The sequence below is a fragment of the Pan paniscus genome, chromosome Y (assembly GCF_029289425.2).
Source record: "Pan paniscus chromosome Y, NHGRI_mPanPan1-v2.0_pri, whole genome shotgun sequence".
Lineage (NCBI taxonomy): Eukaryota > Metazoa > Chordata > Mammalia > Primates > Hominidae > Pan > Pan paniscus.
The window spans coordinates 33,429,744-33,453,887 of record NC_073273.2 but is presented as its reverse complement, the minus strand read 5'-3'; the positions used below and the strand labels follow the sequence as shown (position 1 = coordinate 33,453,887).

General features: G+C 39.1%; 1 long non-coding RNA gene and 1 pseudogene across 1 annotated transcript; one reads left to right on the top strand and one right to left on the bottom strand.

Annotated features, from left to right (window-relative positions):
* Positions 1-66: 66 nt before the first annotated feature.
* LOC134729863 (uncharacterized) lies at positions 67-6,685 on the top strand. Its single transcript, XR_010111363.1, has 2 exons — positions 67-1,091; positions 2,691-6,685. It is a non-coding gene; the product is annotated as an uncharacterized LOC134729863 (long non-coding RNA).
* LOC129395560 (C-terminal-binding protein 2-like) lies at positions 5,305-22,181 on the bottom strand (annotated as a pseudogene).
* Between the last annotated feature and the right edge of the window lie 1,963 nt (positions 22,182-24,144).

Here is a 24,144-nt window from a genome sequence, read left to right as displayed (position 1 = left end):
TAGAGGAAGGATCGGGACGGCAGGTACCTCGCAAGGCATCCTGGGAGTCATAGTACTTTAAGTATTTCCGGCCCATTGGTTGCGAGGCCAACGGACTACAATCCCAGCATGCGCTGGGTTGGGGGTGGTGTGTAGTATGGCAGCGAAGGATAGGGAGGCGCGTCCCTAGCTAGGAGTGCTGGGAGTTATGGTGTCTTAACGGTTTGCAGCCCATTGGTCGCCGACCTGAGAACTACAATCCCAGCATGCGCTGTCTGTCCTCCCCCGTGGTGCGCAGCCCTGGAGGAAGGGACAGGGCGGTGTGGGCCTCCGCCTTTCCTAAGCGGTGCCACCCCATCGCCAAGGGAGTCCGGAGAAGGACTTGAGGGGCAGGTCTGGCTGGGCGATGAGGACGGTGTGACGCTGCGAAGTGCACCTCCCTTGCTCAAATCGGAGGGGTCTGGTCCTCACTGAACAGCCCGCTGAACATCTCGGTGTCCTCTCACATACACACCCGCGGGGGGTTTCCAGAGCATCGCACCTCTTCCAGCCCAGGGAGCCGCCTGCTGTGCTAAACTCTGTGGGAACTGAGACATCCATCTGCTGCGTGGCCCACCGGTGCGCAACTTCAGAGCTTTCAGGGGGTGATGCAGGCTGTGGCTCCTTCGCGAAAATGTCACCCTCTACAGCGCCTTTCCTGTGATATAGAAGTTGACGCGTGAGAGAGAGTATTTATTGGGTTACCCAGGATCTGCTAACAGCAGAGGAGAAAACCACAATTTCCAGGCATAATAATCTACCTAAAGATGATGGTTTAGATGTTTTACAGTTGAAATCACCAGCCTCACCTCAACTGAGTCCTGACTGACGAGTGTCTCAAAAACACAGTTGGTGACCTGATCCCTCAGGAACAGGTGGTGCTGCAGCTTTGAGGGGATGCCTTTCAAGGTGCAGAGCACTTGGGCAGCATTGGAAGTCATTCATGTTTTACATCTCTGCTTTGGATGGAAAGTTGATCACCCACAGCCGTTGGGGATGTACCTTAATATGCTGGGGCTTATCCGTTAAATTTTTCTGTCTAGACAATGAAAACCCAGAAGTTCCACTTGCAGGTAACCTCTTCATAATTGACGTCCCTAAGTTCCTTATGTCCTCAGGATGGTTCCTTTTGTTCCCAGATGTTACCAACTTTCATGATGCATCTAATCTGTACAAACCTGTGTATTACTCTATGTGAAAAGATACTTTGTTCAAATTACATGTTCTTATAATTTTCACTTGTGATTAGTGAGTATGGGACACTATTTAAAAAACCTGAAAAACCTCATCATAGCAATTGAATCGTGTTACTGTACTTTATGAGGAATTAACCGCTTTAGGATTAATTACACATGGGTTCATCAGCACATTTGTAAAGAAAGGAAGAAAAACTGTATGGCCTTTATGAAATTGGAAAAATAAAGAACTATATATAGGGAGACCACAGCACAATACTAGGGCCCTTCTCTTATTTTAAATAGACTCTATGGGGTCGAATGCCTGCATTCCTAACCTGTCCTGCAGTATTGTCATTCTACTCTTCACTGTGTATTTATGTGGGGGTTTCTGAATTCACTGGTCCACACCGTGGGGATGTTGTAACATGAGCGTATCCGTCATCTGTCACCTTAATAATTAATGAAGAGAAGAGCCTTGAGATCTGTGTTCAGATGCACTGCTGCTGAGTATGTGCCTGCAAAGACACTGCCCACAGCGGTGGTCTCAGAAAGCTGAACCTGATGCCACCACAAGCTGCTGTTCACAGATCTCGGTCCTCCTTGTGATTTGAGTCTCCTGCTTAGATTTATGGTTGTGAGCCTGCTATGCTCACCCCATTTATGGTAGTATCTTTTGTGTTGCCTTTTCCATTCCATTTGTTTCCTGGGAACTCACTGTGTAGCTGCAATTCGGAGAATATGTCGGATTCCACCCCCCACTACCTAAGTCACTGTACACTGGTCACATTTGTGTCATGTTGTCAGACTCCACGCTCTTCCTCTCTAATGGAATTTGTTGAAGAAGTATAGTTACCTGTAGATCTCCTCAGTGTAATGTGGCTGGGATTCATTATGAAGCTGGGCATGTTGTCCTTGGCCTCGTTGACATTATTCAAAATACCTTTCCCATATTTTGAAGTTTGATACTATTTTGTTAATGTGAACACTTGCCATAGCAGGCTTTATTAAATATCTTTGTGAATTTAACTGTCAAAACAACTTATGAAGTAGGCACATGATCCCCATTTTACAGGTGAGGAAACTAATGTTCCAAGATTTTGCGTAATTTAATTAACTTTACACAACTTTCTGGTGCATTTTGAATCTTAAGTTGGATCTCTGCCTCCACAGTGTGTGGGCTTACCTCCTTTTCTATTTTGTGCCTCTCTGCTAGCATCTGCAAGGGTACATGTTTTATTTTTAGTACATCTTTTACTTGATGGTAGGAAACTTGACAAACAGGTCCTCAGTGGGAGAGAAAACTCACTGGAATTTGTCCTTCTCTCTGCTTCTTCTTACCCTGGCAGGTGTGAGAGTTATCAAGTGAGATGGAGCAGTGGTAGATCCTGAACAGCCCTCACCTGGAATATTGGTTATTATAAAAAAAATAGTCCTCTCACTTTTTACAAGTGTAATTTCTTTGCCTTAAAGTTTTGTCTGGGCTTTCTCTTACAGGTTCCTGTGAATGAAGTTGCAAATATTGATGAAGATAATACTACTGCCTTGCTGTCAAACAGTAACAGTCGCCTTTTTTTGTATCTCCAATTATAAATGCAATACATACTGTAAAAAGAAAAGAACACATCATAAATATCTTTATAAAGCAAAAGTCTTGGCTGGTGGCCAGGAGCAGTGACTCATGCCTATAATCTCAGCACTTTGTGAGGCCGAGGTGGGTGGATCATGAGGTCAGGAATTTGAGACCAGCCTAGCTGACATGGTGGAACCCCGTCTCTACTAAAAAATACAAAAATTAGCTGGTCTCGGTGGCGGGTGCCTGTAATCCCAACTACCCACGAGGCTGAGGCAGGAGAATCACTTGAACCCAGGAGGCGAATGGTGCAGTGAGCCAGGATCATGCCACTGCACTCTAGCCTGGGCAACAGAGTAAGACTCCATCTCAAAAACAAAACAAAACAAAAAACTTGGTTGGCATAGTGGCTCAATCCCAGCACTTTGGGAGCCCAAGGCAGGTGAAATGTTTGAACCCAGAAGCTCAACTCTAGTGTGGGCGACATGGTAAAACCCTCTCTCTACAAAAATACAAAAATTAACCAGTTGTGGTGATGTACACCTGTATTCCCAGCTACTAGGGAGGCTGAGGTGGGAGGATTGTTTGAGCCTGGGAGGCCAAGCTTGCAGTGAGCTGTAATCACACCACTGTGCTTCCATGTGGGCAACAAAGTGAGACCCTGACCCAAAAAATAAAAATATAATAAACTGAAAGTCCCCTTTATTCCCTTCTCTTCAAACTCATTTTTTTTTAATTTGAAAAAACTGTTAAGAGGTTGTTTTTTATTCTTCTGGCTAAGTTGTATAAATTTCTTTTTTTTTTTTTTTTTTTTTGAGACAGAGTCTCACTCTGTCACCCAGGCTGGAGTGGTGTGGCACGATATCGGCTCACTGCAAGCTCTGCCTCCCGGTTTCATGTCATTCTCCTGCCTCAGCCTCCCGAGTAGCTGAGACTAGAGGTGCCCGCCACCACACCCGGCTTATTTTTTGTATTTTTAGTAGAGACAGGGTTCCACCGTGTTAGCCAGGATGGTCTTGGTCTCGATATCTGGCCCATTGATCTGCCCACTTCGTCTTCCCAGAGTGCTGGGATTGCAGGCATGAGCCACCACGCCTGGCCTGTTCTATAAATTTCTAAGTGATACACATAAAGTTTATTTTAAAAATTACACTATATTTTTTAAAATTTACTCTTTCTCCAGGTGTATTCTATCTATCTATCTATCTATCTATCTATCTATCTATCTATCTATCTATGAAAAGGCCTTGTTCTGTCACCCAGACTGGAGTTCAGTAGCTCAATTATGGCTCACTGCAGACTCAAACTCTCAGGCTCAAATGATTTTCTAACTTCAGCTTCTGAAGTAGCTGGGAGTACAGGTGCATGCCACTACTCCTGGTTAATTTGTAGTTGTTTTTTGTTTTTGTTTTTTTTTTTCTTTAAGCAGGGTCTCACTCTGTCACCTGGGCTGGAATGCAATGCACAATCACAGCTCACTCTAGCCTTGACCACTCAGGCTCAGGCAATTCTCCTGCCTCAGCCTCCTGAGCAGCTGGGACCACAAATGTGTATTAGCACACTTGGCTGTTTATTATTATTTGTAGAGACAGGGTCTCCCTATGCTGCCCAGGCATGTTGTGAACTCTTGTGCTAAAGCAGTCTGCTACCTTGGCCTCCCAAAGTGCTGGAATTACAGGTGTGAGCCACCACAACTTACCCAGCCTTTTTACTTTATGTAAGAATAGCATCAGTGTATTAAAAACATAATGGAAATTATTTATGGTGTCTTTTCAATTCTTATGCATTAAAGTTCTCTTATTAGAGCCTTTTATTAACGGTTATAGTGTATTTTCTGTAAAATTTTACTGTCATACACTACATGCCAATGATTCAAGATACCGGAACTTCATGAAAGCACAGTCACAGTAGAATATTTTAGTTATCTAAGAAATATTTTTATAAATGATATATCAAGTTTATATGCAAGATAGCTGGGTCTAGTAGCAGGTGCTTGCAATCTCAGTGAAGGCTGAGGCAGGAGAATGGTTTGAACTCAGGAGGCGGAGGTTGAAATGAGCTGACATCTCGCCACTGCACTTCAGCCTGGGTGACAGAGCGAGACTCTGTCTCAAAAAAAGAAAAAAAACTTTGCCTGCAAGATTTTATGAGTAAGTATGTTTCTTACTTTTCTTTACAATTCCATATTACTGTCTCGATTATTTAGAATAGGTTCCAGGGAAGCAGTTGATTTCATTTTGCGTTTTACGTATGTATTATAATTTTGGATGCTATAATTTCCAACTCTGCCTGTACACTTCAAGTCAATGTGGATTTTTTTTTTAATAGTACAAACTGTTCATAGATTCACCTTCATAATGTTAAAAGCAGTGGCAGCTCCTGGTTTAAAAAGGGAACGGTGGAAGCAGCAGGCCATTTTATTTAAAATTGCGTTAGATTTTTCAGATGGATGATAGTTAAGATCATTAAATCCCATTACTGCTTCTAAGATTTCCACAAAATAACACATTAAATCCTCAGTCCTAAGCAATCACGACAGAGATTCAAAATTGCCTCTTAATGTCAAGGTAAACAGCGCAGTTTCTTCTCTTGCAATAAAGGTACATCATTTGATATACAAGGGAGCATCGCAGTCAGACACTTACAAGATCGTGCTGTAGAAATAACTTCCATGTTTTCATCCGCCATGGGTATCCTCACCTCTGTCTCCCATGCACTAACACTATCAGTTTCCTCATGTGTCCTTTCTACTTTCTTTGAAAGAGGATGCTGATTGCAGACAATACATGACAGAGGCATTTCAAATCAGAAAGGAGTTTCTTGAGATATACATGATTTTAGTTTTAAGTAGAATTTCCTGAAGGGTTTTAGTTACAATACCACGTTCAAGAGGATGGTGGTGAAACTCATAGTAAACGTTTGGCAAAACATAGATTATGGGGTAGCCATCTCCTAGAAACACTTCATCGGGGTTTATATATGAAATGTGAAATATCGTAGGTTTAATCCTGGCACAGAACCAAAACTGAGTGCATTTCACTTGAACAGCTGACCAATCCCCAGCACAGGTCCATATCAAGAAACGGAGAAGAAAGAATCCATTTAACCCCAGAAACGTTTTCATTTGCCCAAATTGAAAACCAAATTTCACTCAGGCAACTAATGTTGGGTTTAATTAAAATATAAATCGGTCATACGTTTTCAAAATTAAATTATATGTGTGTGTGCTTGTCTCTATAAATATGTCCCTAACTTTGCTCATGGCTTATCTTCCATATTTTTTGGCTGATTTTCAGTGGTTGTTTTATCTTGTGTGGATGAATAGTCATTGAAATAGTCTTAATTTCACAAGGTGTTTAATTATAAATCTATACTTCCTTTGTGTGAGAGAAAATCTTTTGTGAACAAAATTTAATTTTTGGAAAGCTTTATAAGTCCATATTTTTTCTTTTAAAAATCGTGATTGTGGTAAAAACACATAATGTAAAATTTACCATCTTAATTCTTTTTAAGTGTATATTTCGTTAGTGTTAAGTACATTCACATAGTTATGCAAAAGATCTGTAGAACTTCTATGTCTTGCGAAACTAAAATTAAATTCCTTTTAAGACAACTGCCCATTTTACCATCTCTTCAGCCCTTAAGAAACACCATTCTAACTTTTTTTCCTATGAGTTTGTCTGCTTAAGATACCTGATTATTAATGGAATCATAGACTGTCACTTTGTTCCTGGCTTATTTCAGTTAACATGATGTTCTCAACAATTATCATATAATGTGACTTTTTAAAGACTGAATAATATTCTACTTTATGTATGTGTCACTTGTTATTAATCTGTTCATTGGTCAAGGGACATCTGGGTTATTCTGCCTTTTGGCTTGTGTTAGTAATGCTGCAATAAATTTGGGTGTGCAAATATCTCTTCTGGATCATGTGTTGTATATTTTAAATACATAGCCAGAATAGGGTTTGCTGGATTGTATAATGATCTTATTTTAAATTTTTTGAAGAGCTTTCATACTATTTTAAAAATAGGTTTGAGGTGGTAGATTATTGTGACTTTGCTTTGCATTTTTCTAGAAGAGAGATGTCGAGTATCCTTTTAAATGCCTAGTCATTTCTATGTCTTCTTTGGAGAAAGTCATTTCAAACATTTGCCATTCTAAATCAAGTTACTAACTTTTTTTGTTGTTGAGTTTTAGGAATTTATATATTTTGAAAATTAACACCTACCAAATATGTGATTAGAAAATATTTTTACTTTTTTTTGTTACATGTATGTGTGTATGTATGTATGCACATATATAACCCTATACAAGGCAGGGTTTTCCTATGTTTTCATGGCTAGTCTCAAACTTTGGCCTCAAGTAATTGTTCTACCTTGGCCTCCTAAAGTTCTAGAATTATAGGCATGAGCCACCATGCCTAGCTTTCACCCACTTACTAGGTGACATTTGTATGCCACTAAATGTTTTATTTGATGTGTAGAATAGTTGAAGCTTAATGTAGTCCCTTTTTTTGTCGTTGTTCTTTTCCTTGTTGCATATGAATTTGATGTCAAACTTAAGGGAAGAGTTTTAAGACTTATGTCATAAACTTTTCCTCTATGTTTACTCCTAAGAATTTTATTAGTTTTTATGTTTAAGTATTGAATCCATTAAAAAAAAAAACTTTTCTTTTTTTATGTGATACAAAGGAAGCATCCAACTTTATTTTTTTCTCTGTAAATATTCAATTTGGAAAATTCTTTGTTAAAGAGATTCTTATTTTTCTATTGTGTGATCATGGAAAGCTTATGGAAGAGTATTTTATCACATATGCAAGGGTTTATTTCTGGGATCTCTATTCTGTTTCATCATCTATGTATCTGTTTTTGTGGCAATACTATATTGTTTTTATTTTCGTAGCTTTGTATTATGATTTTAAATCAGAAAATTTAATAACTCTTTGTTCTTTTTAAAGGGTGTTTGGCTAGTCACATTTCCTAAGCAACCTTTATAATTATACACAAAAATTCTGCAAAAAAAATACCATTGGGATTTTGACAAAAATTACATTACATTTTTATATCATCATGAGTAGTACTGACAACAATTTTTTTTTTTTTTTTTTTTTTTGGAGATGGAGTTTTAGTGAGTCACTCAGGCTGAAGGGCAGGGGTGTGAGATGTGCTCACTGCAGGCTCTGCTTCCCAGGTTCAAGCAATTCTCCAGTCTCAGCCACCAGAGTAGCTGGGATTACAGTCATGCACCATCACATCTCGCTAACTTTTGTATTTTTAGTAGAGATAGGGTTTTGCCATATTCACCAGGCTAGTCTCAAACTTCTGCTCTCAAGTGATCCACCCACTTTGGCCTCCCAAAGTCCTGGGATTACAGGCATGAGCCACGTGCCGGCCCTGACATCTTAACAATATTAAATCACCTGACACTTCAGCAAGACTATAGAAAGGTTTTGCTTAATTTCCTCTTATTTACGTATTTGCCACATTTTCTTGCTTTTGAATTCTAGTTTCATTTACTTTGTATGACTTCAGTTTTCTTAAATTTAATAAGACATGTATCCTAACAGAATGTACCCTGTGTGACTTAGAATATCGCAGATTTTGCTCCTTTCAATTGGAGAGTTCTGTAAATGCTGGTTGGGTCTATAGTGTTCAGGTTTGGCTTTCTTACTGATATTATATCTGACTATTCTAGTCGTTATTGAAAGTGTAGTCTTGAAGTCCACCATTGTTGTGTTGCTATGTATTTCTTGCTTGACTTCTGTCAATATTTCTTTTACATATTTGAAAGACAAGAATCAATTGAACCTGGGAGGAGGAGGTTGAACTGAGCCTATCGCGAGATCGTGCCACTGCCCTCCAGCCTGGGAGAAAGAAACTCTGTCTCTAAAAAAAAAAAAAAAAAACAGAAAGATGTCAATGCTATTTATAGTAATATAAAAATTTAATGTAATTTTTGTCAAAATCTCATTGGTATATTTTTTGCAGATTTTTCAAATTATATACATATATGATTTATAAATTATTGTTATAGATTCCTTGAAAGTTAATCCATCTCACCACTACATAATACCAATCTGTCTCGGCCGGGCGGGTGCAATGGCTCACGCCTGCAGTCCCAGCACTTTGGGTGAATCATGAGGTCCAGAGATCGAGACCATCCTGGCCAACAAGGTGAAACCCCATCTCTACTAAGAAGTACAAAAATTAGCTGAGTGTGGTGGCGCATGCCTGTAGCCCCAGCTACTCAGGAAGCTGAGGCAGGAGAATCGATTGAACCGGGGAGGCGGAGGTTGCAGTGAGCCGAGATAGTGCCACTGCACTCATGCCTGGTGACAGAATGAGACTCTGTCTCCAAAAACAAAAACAAAAACATAACACCAATCTGTCTCTTGTTCACATTTTTGATTTAAAATATATTTTGTTTAATATAATTATGACCATGGCCCTCCAATTGTAGCTACTCATTGCATAAAGTACATTTTCTTTATACTGTTACTTTCAAATTATTTGAGCTCTTAGAGCTGAAGTGACTCTTGTAGAGAGCACATTGCTGGATCTTCTTTGTTCTTAATACATTAAATTATTTATTAACTTTCTTTAAGGTATTTAGCTTTTTATATTTGAAGTAATTACTGCAGTTAATGAAGTTACTTTATTATTTGTAATTGTCTTCTGTGTTTCTTGTAGATGTGTTATTTATCATTTTTTCTCTTACTTCTTTATTTTTGTTTGTTGATTTTGTAGTGACATGATTGAATTTCTTTCTCATTTGCCTTTGCATACATTCTACAGGTTTTTTTGGTAATCATCTTGAGAAATAAAGACTTCATAAATCATCTTAAAGTTATGACAGTATATAACAACTATATTTCAACTGAATGCAAAGTTGTACCTCTTCACATCCCCACCGTTTTATTAATATCACATATTATCTTTTCTTATTCTCTATGAACACACATTTATGCAGATTTTTGCTGCATTTTTTAAAGTCCATGGCAATATTTTGAAAATTTTGTGCACCATCATTATGACAGTAGAGATTTCTTTACCTGTTTATATATTTACCTTTAATATAGCACTTTCTATTTTCATGTGCTTTTATGATGCTGTGCAGCATCATTTCATTTTTTGACGTGATAGAGTTTCTTTAACGTTTCCTTTAGGACTGTTCCAGTGGTTAGTAACAGACTCAACTTTTATTTATTTTGGAAAGGTTTAGTTTTTTTATTTCTGAAGTGATATTATTCCAGTTGAAGGTTTTTGTTTGGAAGTATTTCTTCTTGTTTAATTACCTTGTCATCTGGGGATTTCTCAGCTACTTTTTAAAAATAACCGCTTTATTACTTTTCTCCTGTATTGTTTTTGTAAGATAACAAAAAAAGTAAATATTTATATTTATAAATATAATAGTCCACTTGATGGTGTGCAGTACGTCCTATACTTTTTTCTCCATTCTGTTTAAAAAATTTGTTTTTATCGCTCAATATTTATAACTACAATGTCATTAATTGTGTAATTTTTTCTCCTTTATTAGTCTGCTTTTGTGAGTGTTGATTAAATTTTTAATATAGTTATTATGTTCTTCAGATTCACAATTGTTGTAGGTTTTTAAAAATCTTTTTATTGATATCTCATTTTCTTTATGTATCACTTCTTCTAATATTCTTTTGTTATCTGTGTTCTGTTTTTGTTCATTAAACAGTTTTTTTCTAATTACATTTTATTGAAAACTGCACTGAATGCTAAATGTCCATCTTTACAATAAACAACTACAGTAATGGTAACTCGTACTACACTACAACAAAATGTACTTCTGATAGCCATTATTTTTCTGTTTGGGACAATTTAAAAAAATTTTCTTTTCTTACAAAAACGTAAATGTACCTAATCAAAGCATCAAAATAGGCCATCTTTTTAAACAAAAAGACAATGATTCACAAAAGACTATGAACAGAACATGTAACTAATTGAGGCAAATCTAATAGAATTTGTTAAAATCAGTCACATCCAATACATCTTAAGTGTTCTTGTATAAAACACAACGTGAAGAAAAGAAGACTTTATCAATGTCTTAAAAAGTGGGTTTGTTCATAGAGCATCTGACAAGTTACCATTAAAAGTGTTTCCTGTGACATAAGAAAATGCAACATTATTTTTCTTGAACCCTTTTAGTGCAAGGGTTCAAGAAACCTTGAACCCTTTCCACTCAATAAAATAGCAGAGGATCTGAAACTGAGAAAATATACTTCATTACAAACAGCTTGTGAAACTTAATACTTTTTTTTTTTTTTTTTCATTATCGGAGGCTTTTACGGAACTTGCAACCGACTTGCCCGCTCAGTATGCAGTTCAGATATGAGAGATGCTTCTCTGTACAGGGGCCGGTACTGTCTTCAATCCTATGGGTGCGGATGACTAACACAGGCACATAGTTTACTCCACATTTTCTAGTAATGTGATCTTCCTATTAGCAAAAAGCGGTAAACAGTCCCTGTAGACTGAAGGGACTCAAGTCACAAGATGGGGATTTCCTCCTCATGGTTTTTATTTTGATGTTTGAAGTCTTGATGCAACATTCTGAGCAGGGTGTTCCGGACCTGCTGTGCCCAAGGGACTGATAAAGCAAAAAGTTCTATTTATTCTTTGTGATTTGACGCACAGATGAAAAACAACACACAATAACGGAAGTTGGTCGTTAATAAATCACACTCTAGTCTTTCAGAGCTTCCGTAAGCAGACGACATCTTCAGTTTTCTAGCTCTTGTAGTTTTAGCACTGCAATACCAATGAGCCTATGTCCAGAATCAGCTAAAAAGAGCGTCAGATTCTTTTTCTCTTAGTTTATCTATTTTTCACTGTCTCTTGTTCCCAAGTGTATCTGAATGATTACCTTCCGGCATTGTCTGTCATTTCTCCTTGGCGTACTCTCGATTGTCCCCGTGTTTGACGGCTGGTTGGGAGAGGGCGCTTGGGAAGGATGTGCCACTGTGGGGAGTTTGTGAGTCACCGGGATGCCTCCAGGGAAGATCCCTTCCATGGATGCGGGAAGTCCTCCTGGAGCCACCCCCACGATGCCTGGATGAATTGCTTGCTGGTCTATTTCCCACCAAAGCACAGATATGACAAAAAATTCCTTGTTCACACAGTTTCTTAAGCTTCCTGGGATGCGGCCTGTGATGGCTCCGCAGATCTCCGTGGCAGCTGTCTCCCTCATCTCCAGTGACACCTGCTGGCTGTAGCAGGCAGTGTGAGGAGTGCAGATGAGATTGGGGCCATCTTTCAACGGACCCTGAGCAAAGCTAAAGGGCTGCGACTCATTCACGTCGAGGATTGCCCCTCGTATCCTGCCCTCCTTGAGGGCCTGTGCTAAGGCTTTCTCGTCCACCAGGCCACTACGGGCTGCATTCACAAGGAATGCTCCCTGCCTCATCTGCCTTATGGTAAGTCATGGATAAGGTGGTGCTTAAGTTCGTGGAGACTGCAGTGCAAGGAGATGCAGTCGCTCTGCTACAGCAAATCCTGCAGGGTGTAGACCCTCTGCATGCCCAGGGACTGCTCGATCCCATCCTGCAAGTAGGGGTAATAAAATATGACGCTGAATCCAAAGGCTGTGGCTGGAACTGCGAAAGCCTGCTGCGTGCGACCCTAGCCGATGAGGCCCAGCGTCTTCCCACGAATGGGGGCCACTCCCGAGGCCACCTCGCAGATCTGCTCCGTTCTCTGAACCCGCTTGCCTTCCCACAGTGCCTGGTACAGCCATGTGTTCCTCCGGTACATGTTGAGGATGTGGCAGTTGGTGGAATTTGCTGTCTCTTCCACGGCTGCGGACGGGATGTTTCACACAACAATTCCAAGCTCGCTGGCAGCCTTGATGTCCACGTTGTCATAGCCACTGCCCACCCCCACGATCACTCTCAAGGCCTTGAAATTTGCCAGATCCTCCCTGGTGAGGTGATGGCGTGGTACATCATGGAGCCCACGGCTCCGTTTAGAACTTTCTCGTGGATCTCCTGCGTGGACTGCATCACAGAAGGCCACGGTGGCCAGGTCCTTCAGGATGGGCATGTACACAGTGCAGTCACGGCCGACCAGGAACGCGGCCAGTGAGCGGGGGCTCAGGGGGTCTTTCATGATCTGGCGGCGAATTCCTTCACAAATTCTGTCCAATCGCTGTCTCTTGACTTAGCGCTTATCCACAAGGGCCATTCTTTACGGAACTTTGCAACTCTCAGCTCAAAAGGCAAAGCAGTCCTCTAAGAACTTAGGGGAACTCGCAGGAGTCTGTATGCATGATGCCACTATGAACCCAATATAAATTTGTTCACAAACTCTATAGTTCACACGATGGGCTGTCCGTCTTTTTAAGGGAATATAGCTTCATTGGTTCAAAACCATTTAAGGTGATGAAACGCATTTGCTTGCAACTCAGCCACCATCGCGCAGTCAATCAAAAAATCTCACCACGACCCTAGGTCTGGAGCTCCTGGAGTCCGCGACCGCTGGGGGTGGAGGCGGCTTCGTCCTGGTGCAGCCAGGTGCCTGCTCCTGCTCTGAGACTTGGGCGTGGGTTGGGGGTCCACCCGGGTGTCCTGCATGGTGTCGAGTCTCCTCCCTTGCGGGGGCCCTGCGGACCGGAGGAGTGTCCATGTCATTAAGGAGCTTTGATAATTATTTTGATTTTTGAAATTATATAATGCGAATACAACAAAAACAACAAAGAATAAACCTACAAATTTTGACCTTTAAAAGTAAACAAAGATTTTTAAAGGTCAATATTTGTAGGTTTATTTTATTTCTTCATTTGGGACATGTTTTCGTCCTTTTCTGTATGTCCTGCAATCTTTTGATGAGATTCAGAAATTTATAAAACAACTGTGTAATGTAGTATGTACAAACTTTCTTACTACAAGATAATACAACAATCAGTGAGGCTGTACATCCCGGTGCTTCATTAACAGGGTCCTCAATGTGTCTTCTGTGGGCTTGTGTGTGTATTTTTAAGGTAAAGATATTTTTTCCCATTGTTTTCCAGACACGGTAGTCCTTTGCTTCCGCAGTTGATTGCAGTGTTTGTTTCTCTGAGGCTGTGATAAGCATGGAACTTCTCTTCTCAGCAGTCATAAGTTGTCATTCTCATAACTCTGCCATTTCCTTTAGCATTCCCTGTTGGGGGAGACAGAATCTAGTCATGGGGGTAGCCCCAAAAGCCAAACCTTTGAATATATGTTCCACTGTTCTCATTCTATACTGAGGGAGATACTGAAAGTTGGATGTTTTCTCTTGAGCCCAATTGCTGTTCTGGGAAAGAAGAAGGGATGTGGTGAATATAAGCCAGACCTGGTTGCCTTGTACAGCAAGCTTTTCCAACCCGCCTTGTTTTGTTTTTGTTATGGCTCTGTTTTGTGTTAGTTTTTTAGCAGCCTGCAGCAATGGTTTTCAGGTTCTGTCTCTAGTGATAAGCAGCAAAGGGGGATGAGGAAAGGACCTTACTGGCTCAACCAGAAACAGAAGCTAAGAACTCATGGCTGTAGTCTCCCTTGGATGCCCCATTCTACAGTAAAGGAAATATCTTTGGAATGTAAAAAGAGAGAATAATAGGCATCACCCCAATAGGAAAGAATGAACAAATAACAAAGATGAGAGGTGCAAAGGCCAAGGAGAAAACCTTAAAAATGTGGTGTTGGAAGTTCTGCTTCAAAGAAATTGGTTCTGGAAAATTCTAGATTTACTTCTTTTGCCTCCACAGATGGGAATTTCCTACCCTTGCTTATTATGCTCTTCAATCTTCTAAGGCTTCTCCTGTTCATCCTCTAGCATTCCAGGGCATTCAGAGTGACAGCCAAAGTTCTCCTCTTCTTTCTGTTATTCCTGTGAAGGCCCTGTGGTCTGAGTACTTTTCCATTGTTTTTGGGATCTGAGGAAATCTGCACATTTTGTGAGACTTCCATGTTAAGCTGTTTTGTAAAAATCTGTGCCTCATGTCAGAAGTTTGTGAGAGTAAAAGTGCAGGCATTGGGGTTTGGTTCACATATTTCAGAAAGTCCAAGGACAAAGGTTTCTTCTTCGTAATTTTCAGTCCTATGATTTCAAATGTGATCCTGCAAAAAAATTGGAAAAAAAAATTATCAGAGCCCAAAGCACCTTAGCACATATGATAAAGTTGAATCTTCTATTTCACTTTATTCTTTTTTTCATCTCTGGTAATGTAGGTCAAAATGTTTTCTTTCCCTTAGTAGAAACTAACTTAGAAATGTGAACTCTCTATGCCAAACGTCTCACCTGTGGAATAGTTTATTGTATCTACTCATCTCAAAGAAATTTTAAAGAACTTGATGCCATAGAAAAACTTGGAAACTTGCGAGGAATAGAACAAATTCTTAATTGTCACATGATTTCTTAATGAGTTATTTTATTAATTAATCTTATATGAAGCTTAGTGGGACTGTGATCTGTACGTTTTCCCTGTCCTGTTTTTGTGTATGTCAAATTAGCCTGTAATTTTAGCTTCGGGGGTTTCAGAATAGCATACTTGAATTTATGTGTTATACAGAAAGTGAAGTAGATAGTATGCACATCACATTAAGAAAAGTTTTAGTTTGTGTCTAAGTTCACTGCATAGAAAAACTTATCATTAGTGTTTCCATTTACTTTCCTCAACATCTATCTGAATGATAGTATAATTTATTTCTAATTGCTTATTATATTGTAGTGTTCCACAGCATATTTTACAATATTCATGTTTTTCCCATATGTAAAAATGTAAGGCTTTTCTTTGCTTTTATAAAAATAAATTATTGGCCAGTGCTGTGTCTCATGCTTGTAATCCCAGCACTTTAAGAGGCCGAGATGGGTGGATCACAAGATCAGGAGTTCAACACCAGCCTGGCCAACATGGTGAAATCCCGTTTCTACTAAAACTACAAAAAATATAGCCGGCCAGGTGCGGTGGCTCAAGCCTGTAATCCCAGCACTTTGGGAGGCCGAGACAGGTGGATCACAAGGTCAGAAGATCAAGACCTTCCTGGCTAACATGATGAAACCCCATCTTTACTAAAATACACAAAAACTTGCCAGGCGTGGTGGTGGGCACCTGTAGTCCCAGCTACTCAGGAGGCTGAGGCAGGAGAATGGCGTGAACCCAGGAGGCGGAGGTTGCAGTGAGCCGAGGTCTCGCCACTACACTCCAGCCTGGGTGACAGAGCGAGACTCCGTCTCAAAAAATTAAATAAATAAATAAATAAATAAATTATAGCCTTTGCATTTGTATAAAAAGAGGAGTAATATATTAAGAATATAATAAAAAGTGTCTCTAATATCATTGAAATCTCTATTAAAATTTTCTTCTAAATGCTCTTTATGGGAGATTATAATGTATTTGTTGTGCAATTTTGTTACTCTAACCATATGCTAATAATTCAAAATCTGATCTTTCTGGGTGCCCAGTTATGGTTGAACATGCTAGTTACCTAGAAAGAGTCTTCTTCCGTTGTATGCTTTGTTTATTCAGTATTTCACAGGTTAATGTTTATTTAATTTTATTTTCTAATATTATATATTCTTGTATTTCCTTGTTAGGATAGGCTGCCTTACATCATTTGTGTTTTTAGATTCTGCCTATATATTATAATTTTGCACGACTATATTCAACTGTGTACAGTTTCAAAGAGTGTAGAAAATAAGTCAAATGTGAATCAACCATATGTCTATTGCCAACATAATTCTCTGTTCATACTCATACTTTATTTATGACTTGTGTATTTGTTTTATTAGTTGGTGGTCAATTACTTTTTTAATCCTCTCTGGGTGCGTAGTTGTGGAAATTGTCTTAATTTCCACTTCTATGTATTAATGATTCTATATTACTTTTGTGTGAAGGAAACACTTCTGTGATTTGAAGGTAATTTTTTTTGACCTCTGAACTTTTTACTGGCCTCCTGCTCCCCAAAGGGACCTTGCTTCTGCTGGCTCAGCACCTCAAAACGTCGGTGTTACTGGTCTCAGACACCACTTTGCCGTCCATTATCCTGCAGGGGTGTTCTTTTGGATGTTTTTCAGGTATTTGTTGCTGTCCAGAGCATCGCCAAGATTGAAGTTCTCCCCGTCTTCTAGCAGGCGGCAGTAGGTGGCAATCTCAGCCTCCAGCTCGACCTTGATGTTCCACAGGTCCTCGTGCTCTTGGGCCTGGTGCCTCTCTTCCCGGGTTTGGGTCAGCTCTGACTCCAGGTGCAGCAGGATCCTGTTGAGCTCCTCCATCTGCATCTACCTCCCTCAGGCTGTTCTCCAAGGTGGCCTTCAGATATCTCATTGAGTCCAGGTCTATATCCAAGGACTGGACTGTACATCTCAGCTCCCTGAGCATCCTCTCGGCAGCTCCGATCTCAGTGGACTGCACGGTGAATACTGTGGTGCTCTCCTCAGTCTGCCGGCACCAGTACTTGTCCAGCTCCTCTCGGTTGTTCTCAGCCATCTCGTCATATTGGGCCTGGATGCCTGCCATGATCTTGCCAAGGTCCTGAGACTTGGGGACATCTACCTCCATGGTCAACCAAGAGCTGGAAATCAGGTATTATAAACCTTTAACTTCCTCCTCATGATTCTTCATGAGGAGCAGCTCTTCCTTGAGGGCCTCCATCTCTGTCTCCAGCAGAGGCTGAGTGATACTGGTGTTATCAGTAATGTCGCTCTCCACAAACTGGCATATGGCCAGCTCTGTCTCACACTTTAAAGTCATCAGCAGCAAAATGATCATTTTCAGTCTGCAGGATGATGCAGGCACTGTCTGCAGAATTGGCAAAGATTTTTTTATTAGTCTAGTTTTCTGTCTTTATGCCAGTAACAAACGATTTTGATTACTGTAGATTTCTAACATGTCTTGAAATCAGGAATTGTAATGCTTCCAACTTTCTTTATGTGGTCCCCTGAAATTCCGTATACTTTGGGGAGTCACATTCTCTGTTTCTGTCAAAAATAATCTTAAGAATTTCATAGGGATTGTATTAAATCTGTAGCTCACCTTGGGTGTTATAGACACGTTCAAAATACTAAATTTTCTAACTCTTGAACAAAAACATGTTGAAGAGTAAATTGTTTAATTTTCATGTATTTGTGAATTTTATGAATTTTCTTCTGTTATTGATTTCTAGTTTTAATCCATTTTGGTCAGAAATTATAGTCTGTAACCTTCAGTTTTTATTATACTTTAAGTTCTAGGGTACATGTGCGGAACGTACAGGTTTGTTACATAGGTATACATGTGCCATGTTGGTTTGCTGCACCCATCAACTCATCATTTACATTAAGTGTTTCTCCTAATGCTATCCCTTTCCTAGCCCCCCACCTCCAAACAGGCACTAGCATTTGATGTTCCCTGCCCTGTGTTCATGTGTTCTCATTGTTCAACTCCTACCTATGAGTGAAAACATACAGTGTTTGTTTTTCTGTCCTTGTGATAGTTTGCTGAGAAGGATGGTTTCCAGCTTCATCCATGTCCCTGCAAATGACATGAATTCATCCTTTTTTAAGGCTGCGTAGTATTCCATGGTGTATATGTGCCACAGTTTCTTAATCCAGTCTATCACTGATGTACATTTGGGTTGGTTCCAAGACTTTGCTCTTGTGAACAGTGCCACAATAAACATACGTGTGCAAGTGTCTTTATAGTAGCATGATTTATAATCCTTTGGATATATACCCAGTAATGGGATTGCTGGGTCAAATGGTATTTCTGGTTGTAGATACTTGAGGAATTGCCACACTGTCTTCCACAGTGGTTGAACTAATTTACACGCCCACCCACAGTGTAAAAGCATTTTATTTCTCCACATCCTCTCCAGCATCTGTTGTTTTCTGACATTTTAGTGATCCCCATTCTAACTGGTGTAAGATGGTATCTCATTGTGGTTTTCATTTGCATTTCTCTGATGACAGTGACGATGCACAATTTTTCATGTCTGTTGGTTACATAAATGTCTTCTTTTGAGAAGTGTCTGTTCATATTCTTTGCCCACCTTTTAATGGGATTGCTCATTTTTTCTTGTAAATTTGTTTAAGTTCTTTGTAAATTCTGGATGTGAGTCCTTTGTCAGATAGGTAGATTGCAAAAATTTTCTTCTATTCTGTAGGTTGCCTGTTCGCTCTGATGATAGTTTCGTTTGCTGTGTAGAAGCTTTTAAGTTTAATTAGATTTCATTTGTCTATTTTGGCTCTTGTTGCCATTGTTTTTGGTGTTTTAGTCATGAAGTCTTTGCCCATGCCTATGTCCTGAATGGTATTTCCTAGGTTTTCTTTTAGGTTTTTATGGTTTTAGGTCTTTATGGTTTTAGGTCTTACATTTAAGTCTTTAACCCTTCTTGAGTCAATTTTTGTATAGGGTGTAAGGAAGAAATCCAATTTCAGTTTTCTGCATATGGCTCGCCAATTTGTCCAGCAACATTTATTAAATAAGGAATGCTTTCCTCACTGCTCGTTTTTGTCACATTTGTCAAATATCCAAAGGTTGTAGATGTGTGGTGGTATTTCTGAGGCCTCTGTTTTTTTCCATTTGTCTATATATCTGTTTTGGTACCAGTACCATGCTGTTTTGGTTACTGTAGACCTGTAGTATAGATTGAAGTCAGGTAGCATGATACCTCCAGATTTTCTCTTTTGGCTTAGGATTTTCTTGCCTATGCAGGCTGTCTTTTGGTTCCATATGAACTTCAAAGTAGTTTTTTCCAATTCTGTGAAGAAAGTCAGTGGTAGCTTGATGGGGATAGCATTGAATCTATAAGTTATCTTGGGCAGCATGGCCATTTTCATGACATTGATTCTTCCTTTCCAGGAGCATGGAATGTTCTTCCATTTGTTTGTGTCCACTTTTATTTCATCAAGCAGTGGTTTGTAGTTCTCCTTGAAGAGGTCCTTCACATCCCTTGTAAGTTGGATTCCTAGGTATTTTATTCTGTTTGTAGCAATTGTTGAGTGGGAGTTCATTCATGATTTGGCTCTCTGTTTGTCTGTTGTTGGTGTATAGAAATACTTGTGATTTTTGCACATTATTTTGTATCCTGAGACTTTGCTGAAGTTGCTTATCAGCTTAAGGAGATTTTGGGCTGAGACGATGGGGTTTTCTAAATATACAATCATGTCATCTGCAAACAGAGACAATTTGGCTTTCTCCTTTTTCTAATTGAACGTCCTTTATTTCTTTCTCTTTGCTGATGGCCCTGGCCAGAACTTCCAATACTATGTTGAGTGGGAGTGGAGAGAGAGGGCATCGTTTTCTTGTGCTGGTTTTCAAAGGGAATGCTTCCAGGTTTTGCCCATTCTGCATGACATTGGCTGTGGGTTTGTCATAAATAGCTCTTATTATTTTCAGATATGTTCCATCAACACCTAGTTTATTTAGAGTTTTTATCATGAAAGGCTGTTGAGTTTTGTTGAAGGCCTTTTCTGCATCTATTGAGATAGTCATGAGATTTTTGTCTTTGGTTCTGTTTATGTGATGAATTATGTTTATTGATTTGCATATGCTGAACCAGCCTTGCATCCCAGGGATGAAGCTGACTTGATTGTGGTGGACAAGCTTTTTGATGTGCTGCTGGATTTGGTTTGCCAGCATTTTATTGAGGATGTTCGCATCGATGTTCATCAGGGATATTGTTTTTTTGTTGTGCCTCTGCCAGGCTTTTGTATCAGGATGATGCTGGCCTCATAAAATGAGTTAGGGAAGATTCCCTCTTTTTCTATTGATTCGAATAGTTTCAGAAGGGATGGTACCAGCTCCTCTTTGCATCTCTGGTAGAAATCTGTTGGGAATTCGTCTGGTCCTGGACTTTTTTTAGTTGGTAAGCTATTAATTATTGCCTCAATTTCAGAACCTGCTATTGGTCTATTCATAGATTCAACTTCTTCCTTATTTAGTCTTGGGGTGGGGGTGTATGTTTCCAGGAATTTATCAATTTCTTCTAGGTTTTCCAGTTTATTTCCGTAGAGGTGTGTATACTATTCTCTGATGGTAGTTTGTATTTCTGCGGGTTTGGTGGTGATATCCCTTTGTCGTTTATTACTGCGTCTATTTGATTCTTCTCTCTTTTCTTCTTTATTAGTCTTACTAGCGGTCTGTCTATTTTGTTAATCTTTTCAAAAAACCAGCTCCTGGGTTGATTGATTTTTTGAAGGGTTTTCTGTAACATGCAACTTTTTTTTAATTCTGTTAAGAATTTTTTTTTGCCTAATATTTATTTTTAGGACAATGTTTTATGAGCTTTTGACAAGACTGTGAGTTTTGTTGTTGTGTAGAGGGGTCTCTATGCATCTGTTAAATCTAACTGCTTTATAGTATTTTCATGTCCTCTGTTTTCTTTTTAATATTCTATCTGGCTTTATTATTAATTACAGAACTGGTGTATTAAAATATTGTTCTCAGTATATTGCAGTTTTTTGTTTATGTTCTGACAAAATGTTGTTGATTTATTTTAAAATCCTCATGTGAGGTGCATATATATGTGTGTGTATACATAATTAGATAAATACAATTATATAAATGTATATAATTGTCCTAGGTTTCCAGTGAATAAACTCTTTTATTAGTTTGTCCTTTGTTTTCTTTGACAGTTTTAACTTACAGTATATTTTATAAACTAAGACAGTCATTTAAAAAGTATTTTGCATAATGTAATTGTGACATTGTCTTCATTTGTTTACGATTTGCATAAAACTGTTTTGATGCATCTTGCCACTTTTAGTCTGTTTTTGTTACTATATAGTATGATGGCTCATATCTGTCATCCAAGCATTTTAGGGGATTGAGGTAGGAGGTTCACTTGAGGCCAGAAGTTTGAGACCAACCTGGGAAACACAGCAATGCCATGTCTCTAAAATAAATAAATCAATAAATAAATTGAGCACCCTGTAGACAGATGTAGTTAGATTTTATTTTATTTTTTATCTCTGTACTCAATTTATGACTTTTGGTTGAGAATTTTAGTTTGTGAGTAGCTACATAATTTCCTGCATTTGAAGGAATTACTTTTGACACTTTGTGGAGTAAAAGTTAAATATTAAATTTGAACTCAATTGAACATGGACTCAAACAATGCTCACCAAGTCCCAGAACAGGTTGTGTGAGCCCCTTGAAGGCTTCATCCGGCTCTGTTTCAGATAAATTTCTATTTCAATTGATTCCTATATGTTAGTTATTGAAAAACAATAGATAATCAAAAAAACAAGTTGACCTTTTTGTGTTCCTTGAGCCCAGTCGTGAAGGGCCCTCCTGACTGGACTTCATGCCAAATAACTGATTACAAAAAGAGCTAGGGTTCCAGACTGCGCCAAAGCTTCATGAGATCTCTCCTCGTCTGTGCACGGATGAGTGGCCAATCTGGAGCCCAGGCTGTTGCTTCACAGTCTGGTGGTGAATCCTCCATAGTTTGGTGAGTGTAAATATATATATTTTATATATATATACACACACACACTATATATATATAATATATATACACTATATATATAATATATATATACACTATATATATAATATAGATACACTATATATATTATATATACACTATATATATTATATATACACTATAAATAATATATATACAGTATATATATAATATATATACACTATAGCTATAATATATATACACTATAGCTATTATATATACACTATATAATATATATACACTATAGCTATTATATATACACTATATAATATATATACACTATATATATTATATATACACTATATATTATATATACACTATATATAATATATATACACTATATTTAAAATATATATACACTATATATAATGTATATATACACTATATATATATATAATATATATACTTTCCCTTCTCCCCTTCCCATTGCAACTTGCTTATATATTTGCTTATTATATCTGCATTGCCTTTTAAGTGGGATAAAGTTTGTTTACCCTTAAAGCTATTGTGTGTGTGTGTTTTTTTTCTTCTCCCTTTGGGTGTTTCCCGCACAGTACATTTTTGGCGTCATGAACAGGATTCAAAAGCAAAAGCGTGCCATTTTTTTGGCAGCAGAAACCAGACAGGGAGCTCAGGAACTTCCCATGTATTCAGATGGAAACTCCTCCAGTTCTTCCCCTTGGCCTTTGACTGGTCCAGGGGAACTGGCCTTTGTGAAAATTGGGAATCTATATTAGTGCATTTTGAATCATTGGCTGTGCGTGAGGTGCTGCAGGGAATCCCAGTTGGTAATTGGAATGCTGAGGGAATTTCCCAGCATTGATGATGCTTGCTTACGGCTTATGAGTTAAAGTGTCAATATAGGGACTGGTTGCTACAAGAGAAATGTAAGCTGGAAAAGGAAAATTTTAATCTGACTTCCAGACTGGCCCTGGCCCCATGCCAGGCCTATGTCTTGACTGATCAGGCTCAAAGCTACCAGCCTATTGCAGAAAAAGCAGCTGTCCCAGTGGCCCGGTCAGGGTAAAACTGAAGAACTAGTCAGTTTTCAGGGCTTGGAGAGGGTAAAAACCCAAATCCTGTCTCGAGGATGGGAAGTTAACTCTAGTAAAATTCAATGGCCTGCACAAACTGTAAAGTTCTTGGCATCCTATGGAATGCAGGGAAACGGTCCATTTTACCAAAGGCTAAGGCTAAAATACTAGAATTTGCAGCCCTACCACTGAAAAGGAGGTCCAAAATTGTAGTGGCTTGCTTGGATTCTGGAGACATCATATTCCCCACTTGGGTAACATTTTACAACCTCTGCAGGCCGTCACTTGAAAACGCTATGAATTTCACTGGAGACAGAAAGACAGCCTGGCTTTTCAGTAAGCCAGACAAGCAGAGCAACTGGCCCTGGATCTATGGCCCTTATAGGATGGGTCAACAGAACTGCAAGTAACTGTCCTAGATCAACATGCTTATTGGAGCCTTAGGTAGAAACAAGATGGGAAGAAGATACCTTTGGGGTTTTAGACCCAGAAGCTGCCAGAGGCTGGCAAAGCTTATATTCTCTTTGAGAAGCTGTTGTTGGCCTGCTACTGGGCTTCACAGGAAACAGAACACCTTTGTTTCAATCATGATGTTCTTATGAGGCCCCAAATTCCTATTATGACTTGGGTCATGAGCTCCCTCAAAACTCACTGGATAGGGTACACTCAAGAAAGTAAATGGAAATGGTACATAAAAGACCAGGCTAAGCTGGAACCAAAACATGTATCATTTTTACATGAGGATGTGCAAAACTTGCCAGCTCAGCAAACAACTGAGCAAGTCCTGCAGATAGGGAAGGAAACCTTCCTTGCCCAATGGGGCAAATCCTTTAAAGTACTAAGCCCAGAGGATCAGAAACACGCTTGGTTACTGATGGTCCCACCAAATACATTGATGGTACTCGATGC